Here is an 8,327-nt window from a genome sequence, read left to right on the forward strand (position 1 = left end):
CTGAGACCATGACCTGAGCCAAAATCAAGGGTCGGATGCTTAGCTGACTGACCCACCCAGGCGCCCCTGTTGTTTTGTTTTTTTTTTAATGCCTCTTTATTACCTGACCTTGCACTTCTTAATACTCAGCTAGTACAGGAATACTGGCAGGAGGCTGGAGGGTGGATAGAGGCTGGCTCCATCTCTGTGAACAGTCCATGTTAGAGCTGTTGCATGCAGTTCTCTCCTTCTGCCTGTCTTGGGGGTGCTTGGTAGAAATCTCGAGAAGCAGGGAGCCTGTCTGTGCTTCCTGGAACAGGGTTTCTGAGCGTGTGTAAGTCTGCCTCTTCCCATAATAGTAGTTACAGGAAGGGCAAGAATCACTGAATTACTGGGAGGGGGAAGGAGTCATCTCCAAAACAAGACTTGATAGTTAATTACCTGTGGCATTGCTGTAGGAAATGGTTTTTGTTTGTTTGTTTGTTTGTTTGTTAGTCCTTTGTGTGCACATAGTAGGAGTGTTTGCCTAACAAGTATCCACGCTGTGCTGGGCCCTGTGGTGTACACAGAAATAACTATCAGCTGGCCTCACCCTGGCAGATGCCCTTTGAAAAACTCTTCTGTTCTGTGCAAAAGATCCATCCTTTGGTTTAACCTGAGGGTCCTTTACACAAATGCTAAGCACCAACTTTTTTTTTTTTAAGATTTATTTATTTTAGAGAGAGAGTGCACGTGAGAGAGGAAGCACAGGGAGGGGCAGGGGGAGAGGGAGAGAGAAACTTTAGCAGACTGTGCTCTGAGCACGGAGCCCGACCTTGGGCTTGATCCCACAACCCTGAGATCATGACCCAAGCTGAACCCAAGAGTCAGATGCTTATCCGACTGCTCCACCCAGGGGCCCTGCTAAGCCCATTTTTTAAAATATAATCCCTCACCATGAATATAATCATTCTGAAATTCCTCTAGGAGATTATGTCAGTAAAATAATTGGAGAAAAGTTCAATATTATCTGTAAACAACACTTCCCCAAATGGTTTGGAAGATCACTTGCAAGGTCGTGTTTTGCAGTCTGACTAATTTTTAGTGGATAGAGAACCCCCTTGGCATATTTTTTTATGAGTAATATTGCTAATGTAGTATTTGACTGCATACTTAGCGTTCTCTAATTTTGTACATATGCCCCAAAGGCCTTTGGTTAATGGCTACGTTTTTAATAAATCTCATGAGTATGCTGGGTGAATGTTAATAATCTTCGGTGCAAATGTGGATATCAAACCCAGTGGAATTATGACCCAGGATTTTGGTCAAGCTACTTTTGTCATGTTACACATTTACTAAAAATATTTAGGAAAAAATGTTTCAAATAGAGGTATACTTTGCTACAAATGTATTCAGTACTATTCATAACAGCCATTCTTAGGAATAGTGGGAATCCCAATTACTAGTCATCAAATGCTTTGAATAATGGCTATGATTCCTCATATTTATAGGGGAATGAAAATTATGGCAACTTTTTCATAAAAATAATGTACTAATGTTTTATACTTCTTTTATTTTTACTTACTACTTTTATTAAGTATTCTGAAAGTAAATCTCTAACCCTAGTTGGTCATCCTAAAAAAGAAAATTTGCTGAGAGAAAAAAAAATTTACAGCTAGCAATAACTCACAAATCTATCCCTCTCCCTGTATTTATAGGTCCCTGAGTTATAGGAACAAGTCGAGCAGAGCGCCGGAGGTAATGGGTGTTTATTGTAAAAGGCAGAGCGCCTGTGTCTAGCAGTTCTAACTTCTCTTCTGCCTTTCAGAGATGGCGTCCCTCCCCGCAGTGCACCTCTCCCAGTGTCTTCTTTACTACCTGGTACACACTGGTTGATTCTTTTCTTCCCTGTTCACATTCCAGAGTAGCATTAGCTTAGCCTCACTGTCACCAGGGTTAGGGAGTGGTTTGCCAAGCCAGGCCTCCTGACTTGGGGAGCGCAATCTTTTTGAGGTGGGGTATTGCTGCGGGCAGGGCAGCCTCCCTTAAAAGGAGCCATGGGCAGTGCCGTAACTGGTCTGCGGAGACACGGCACGGAACCACACCCTGGCCACCTTGCTCACGGTGCTGTGCCGATGGGACACGACGAACAGGCAGTCGTAGCAAGTACTTCGTGACTGGCCTTGTCTGGTGTAGTCGAAGTAGAAAACCGATCTCACCCAGAGTTCAGGTTGCTGCTGGGATTAGCCATGTTCCCAAGAGTGAAGCATTCTGTGGGCAGAAGCTGGGCTGATTTGTGGCTATCTCTAGAAGTCTGAGTGTTTGAAGTCAGTGGCATAGTTTGGTGAATTACTAAATAAGCAGATTTCTAGATCCCTTCAAATGAATGAAGGAGCACTCAACATTTACACTTGCAGCTTCTTTCCTTTGCCCCCTACTATTAACCAGTGTCAGGACATTTTTGCAAAGGAGCGACTCTCTTGAGTTTGGCACCAGTAGATCTTCTGGTTACTCTGTGTATGTCTGTTATAATGGAGATTTCCATTCATCCATCCACAATCTTAGATTCCTTTTGTTCGTATGCCATTAAGATTGTAGCTACTAAAATGTTGAATTTTCCAAAATATTTTTCAAGTTTTTTTTTTTTTTAAATTTCAGTAGTCTCTCCATCCAACATGGGGCTCAAACTTACAATCCTCAGATCAAGAGTCACATGCTCTTCTGGCTGAGCCAGCCAGGCGCCCCTCTAAGTTTTGGATATCATTTGTGTTTTTTTGTTATTATTATCCATTCCATTACGTAGTCTTAATTTTTTAAATTTTTTAAATTATTATTTTTTTAAGTAGGCTCCACACCCAGCTTGGAGCCCAGCATGGGCCTTGAACTCATGACCCTGACATCAAGACCTGGGCTAAAATCAAGAGTCAGACACTCAACCAACTGAGCCACCCAGGTACCCCTACGTAGTCTAATTTTTTGAACCCCTTTTTGTTTCCCTTGTTCCGATCTAATTTAGAAATATAATAAGCAATTCCTGTTGAACTTCCCCTTAGAACAGTATTTTTCTAAAGTACCTGATTAAATTGTTAGGTGAAAATAATTAGCCGTATTTTCTCTTAATATCACTGGGAATTTGGCAAAGGAAACAAGTGCAGTAATTATCAAACTTAAAAATTTACCCTGTCATAGGTTTACTTTTGTATTTAGGCACAACAAGTACTATCTGGTTTCATTTTAAGGAAAACAATTTTAATGTGAGTACTGTTAGTAATCAGATTTCTTCACTGAATATCATTGCATCATACTATTCAATAATTAAAAAATACGTAGAGGCTATGAGTTTTTGAACAAGAAGAAATCTGGGGTATATTTTTTTCCACTTTATGTAATATCTATCACTTTTTACTTTTAGGGCCCCAAACTGATGGCTTCCATGTTAATGTACTGAATGGCTTATGACTTAGATTTGTATTATCTTTCATTTTATACAGCCATTGACTGGAAATATCCAAAGGTAAATCTGTTATGCCATTTCTAACTTGAAAGTAAAGAATATATCTACTTTTGTAAAGGTCACAGAATGTAGATTTTTAAAATATATTATACATACCAACTTGCAGATTATATTCTATTTAAATTACTTAAGTAAAGGTATATATGTCTGTTTTGCACTAAGTGGTACCTTATATACACTCAACCATTTTTATATCACAATAGTTCAGTTTTATGTTAAAAAATTATAGGAAAAGTTTTTATTTGATGTATTTTAAAATTTGCTTTTGCCTAAATTTAATTTTGCTCAATAAGCTTATCATCTCACTATCCCACATGAGACTAAGTCCTCTCTTCAGTTCAGAATCGCTTAAATTTTGGTGCACATGTTTGCTCTTTTCAGAAACCAAGATGAAGTAGCATTACATCAAAGGTAGCCTTATGTGGAGAGCCTTACTGCAGAGATTTTAGAGTATTTAATTTCTAGTATTTTTTCTAGAATTCAGAATCTTGGGTATTTCCGGACATACAAGAACTTTGAAAAGAGTTTTCTATTTAAGTATGGGTAAAATATGTTAATTGCATTGAGAATGTCTTTATACTTTCTGACATTTGTATTTATGTTAAGTAAGGTTATACCTCAGTTTTTTGTTGAAGTTTGTGCTGTCATATGATAAAGTTTACCAGTGGATTCATTGCTGTGTATGTGTGTGATAAAGATACTTGCCTTAAAATAGAGCACTTCTGTTTTGCAAACAGCTGTGGTCACATTGTCTTTCCAGTCCCTCATCTTTCTGTTCACCTGCAGGCCTGATCAGGTCCGTGGAGGTAAGGAAGAAGATGAACATCTTTTCATTGTTCGTCATCTAAACCTAGATTAAAAAGCATTTTGACATGTAAAGATTTTATGGAAAAACCCTGGTGTGTGTGGTGCAGCGTTCACTGCTAAAGATAGCAAGCGATTGAACAGATTAAACATGTATTGGTTTTAACCATTATTTTTATTGACCTTATTCTCAATGGGAATAGTGATTCATGTGTGTGTGTATGGCCAGTTCTATTACTTCCACTGTGTATGCATAACTACTGCTAGTTGTCATTATCAATGGCCACTGCACATCTCATGGAGGAATCGGATGTACTGTATCAAACAAGAGGGAAAGTAATTTGGATAGTAAAGATTGTATTACAGATAGTTTGGAATTTAAGGTAATAATCTTATTGTTTGGTAGCTCTTTTAGGAATGATGGTTTAAATGGACATAGTTTCTATCTTCTAATAAAAAGATTGTTAAAATCAGCTCAATTTATGTGGCACAATTTTGTTTTCTACTTTAATATGGGATTAGTAAAATATGTGATCATATGGGTCATAGCTTTTCTTACTCGGCGGTGTGATTTATGTATTTATGTTAGATCTTCAATAATACCTAAAATGTGCATCAAATACGTAATTAATTAGTGGTTGAAGCTTTTTAGCATCTTTAGTCCTTAAGGAAATATTTTATAATAACTTTGTTATGATATAAATATGTTGTATGTACATCTGAAAACAATCTGTACAGCTTGAACATATGAATAGTTAATAAATTTTGACTTTGAGAACCACCTACAGCTGATACTAAATCCATGTTACTGTCTGTTGAGTTGACTTCATTAATTAGTGTAATTCGTTCCTGGTGGACTTATTTCCATTTGTTCTGAACCAAAACTTCACTTTGCAATAAACTCACAGTGGATGAAGCACAAAAGATGTCTCCTGGCTGTGACAGTGCCTCTGATGACCCCGTGGCTTTGAATCGATCCTGTCATTTTCCTCTGACCTGCTTTCACATTCCCTTCTTCTCCCTTTTAACCGCTCCTCTTCTCTGTGATAAAAACATGAATAATCAACGTGAGGTAAGTTTCCGGGCTATGATGACAGGTGCCCAGAGGCATGTAATCCGTGTTGAATTGAGTCAAAAATTTTGGAAACTGTACTTTCTAAATGCTACGCGTGTTTACAGTACCTTATCAGTGACACAAATGCCTGCCAGACAGACCCTTTCAGTTTTCCTAGTGAAAAGGCCACGTGACCCTTCCCGCCGCCCCTTTATCCCTGGTGTCTCTCTCCTCCACAAGATCCCCGTCCATGCTCCCCACCCCGACTTCCTGGAGGAAGTGAGTTTAGATTAGACACTGTTGTACCCCAGTGGCCCCTTGCCTTGATGGAGCTTCAGCCCCACTCCCAGAAGCCCCTCACTCTGGTGCAGCCAACGGTGCGGCAGAGTCCTCTCTAGGGTGGAGGCCAGCAATGCGCCGGGCAGGCGTTTCCTGAGGGCAGAGGCCCTGCTTGTCCTGATTGTCCCAGCAGGGCCTGGCCATGGGCTTAATGGGGAACAGCACCCCTCCAGGAGTCGATGCGGGGACTGCTGAGGACAGAGAAGTAGGTTCCTTCCTGGAAAGCTGTGGCGTCAGCGCCCAACTCGTCCCTCCAGGGCCCCTGCCCACCGAGGTGGGGAAATAGTCTAGTCGACCCAGGTGCTGAGGTGAGAGGTTTTCATTTATTGCCATTAAAGCTATTGTTTCAAGAGCTGGGCATAAACTATAAACACAGTGGGAACCACGAGGAATTCGTGATAATTGCATTTAAGACAGGAATCCATTCGTCGGGTAACACTTCTGTGCTGCTAACCAGAGTGATGGCTTCTAAACCACAGGGTTTGCCTCTCGACTGAGTTTTTCCTTATGTTTTATTTTTGGAACTAATCAGGTTTTTGTTTTCTTTTAGGGAAAAACAATAGCAAACGTCAGACTGAACATGATATGGTTGGATTATTTTTCACATATTTAAAAGAGTTACGAGCCAGCGTGCGTGGTTGAAGTTTTTGATGTCTGGGAAGATAATTAATGTTTTGGTAGAAAAAAAAAAAAACAGGAAGAATTTTTGGAAGCTCCCCCTCCACCAAGCCCCCATCTCTCATTAATGTCTAAAGTTGACAAGGCAAGAGAGAGATCCCTCAGAAGTTCCACCATCTCCATCCTCTGTAACTCTTAGGGAGGTTCTGTGAATGTACCTCTTCGTCTGTGTTAGGCTGTGAATACAGTGAAGTTCTGACGAACGTGTGGCCAAAAATGGGTTTTGGCACTCAGCTAGTAGAGCAATGTAACCTTTTCAAGGCCAAGGAATTTGTGTGTGTGTGGGTGGTCCTTCTGTCTGCTGAAAATGTGAAAGTAATGTTTCTACTCTGCTCAGTTCTGAAGAATTTGTGGAGCTTGAGGTAGGGGTCCTGAGAAGCCAGAGGCATCTGAGGAGAAAGGAATTTGACTTTACTTAGGCAGTGAGTTCTTTTATTGGAATTATGTAGGAGAGATTGGACACATCTTAAAAATGAACTGATTTTCAAAGATGTATAAAAGTACTATAATACACATACTAGAAAATAGAGGGAATGAGAAGAGAAAAAAGAAGCATATACTTCCCCGTCAGTGTTACAAGCTCCTGCCATCACTTGGCTTTATGTATTCCTTTTTATTGCCCCATCTCTCTCTGTGGTGGACCCTGGACACGCACGTGGAAGACATGCTTGCTGTCCTTGATGAGCTCCCAGTGGGCAAAGAGACCAGTAATAAAACATGAAGAGCACGAGGGGTAGGGTAAAGTTTATGAAATGCCTGCTGTGGATCCCACAGGACGGTCACCTCATTCAGCTCAGGAATCAAGGAAGGCTTCCTGGAGGAGTGATTCTTAAATTCGGTGCAGGGAGACAGGCCCTTAAGGATTTGTAACACCTACAGGGTTCAGCATGCAGTGAAGCAAGAGAACGTGACTTACTCTGGCAATTGCGCCTGGTCAGCATGTACACGGAAAAGAGTGTGTGAGGGGTGCTCTTGGGTGAGGCAGAGGCCAGATTAGGAAGGACCTTGTGTCAGCCAAGGAGGTGGGCTTTACCCTGCAGGGAGAAAGCCATTGAAAGAAGCCAGGAGAACGGCATGGCAAGATTTGTCCTTAAGGATGATCACTTTTTTTTTAAAGATTTTATTTATTTATTTGACAGAGAGAGACACAGTGAGAGCAGGATCACAAGCAGGGGGAGAGGGAGAGGGAGAAACAGGCTTCCCGTGGAGCAGGGAGCCCAATGCGGGGCTCGATCCCAGGACCCTGGGATCATGACCTGAGCCGAAGGCAGACGCTTAATGACTGAGCCACCCAGGCGCCCCAGGATGATCACTCTTTCAGCTAAGTCAAGCATGGAAGGAGACTGGGAACAGTGGGACCAACTAGGAAATTCGTGGCCATTACCCAGACAGGAGGAAGGGATGAGAGAGGATCCAGTAGCAAAGCCAAGACACAGGAAGAGAGTGAGTGGCTTTTGGTGGGAGTTAGTTCCATTTTAGACTTATTTAATCTGAAGGAGCCTGGACCACATCCAAATGGAAATATCCGGCAGGCTAGTGACTCTGCACCTGAAGCCCTGGGGAGAGGTCTAATCTAGAGTCATCCAAGCGGTCAGGAGTTGGGAATCCTTGGCACCTAGATGGAAATAGAGGCTGGGCTGGAATAGGATAAGAAAGAAATTCCTCTGAGAGTCTTGAGGGAAGAGAGGAAGTAACCTGGGTTGGCCTCCAGGAGGCTAGCAAAGGGGGCCAGAGGAGGAAGGGCGGGTGAGGGCCCCGCACGGAGGTGGGAGTGTTGAATGCCTCCCAACAGTCAGGAGAGCCTAAGACTGAAAAGTGATCATTGGACTCCACAACTAGGGCTCTAGGCGGCTGGGCTGGAAGTTAAACCTCGCTCTTCCGACACCGAGTCCTCACCCCAGGCAGACGGCGCCGCGGGAGAGTGGGAATCTGGGGCGACAACCGACCACCAGCCGGGCTTCTCGTGAGTGGCGCTGGCCT

Source organism: Leptonychotes weddellii, chromosome 10 (assembly GCF_054177405.1).
Source record: "Leptonychotes weddellii isolate Sample4059 chromosome 10, ASM5417740v2, whole genome shotgun sequence".
Lineage (NCBI taxonomy): Eukaryota > Metazoa > Chordata > Mammalia > Carnivora > Phocidae > Leptonychotes > Leptonychotes weddellii.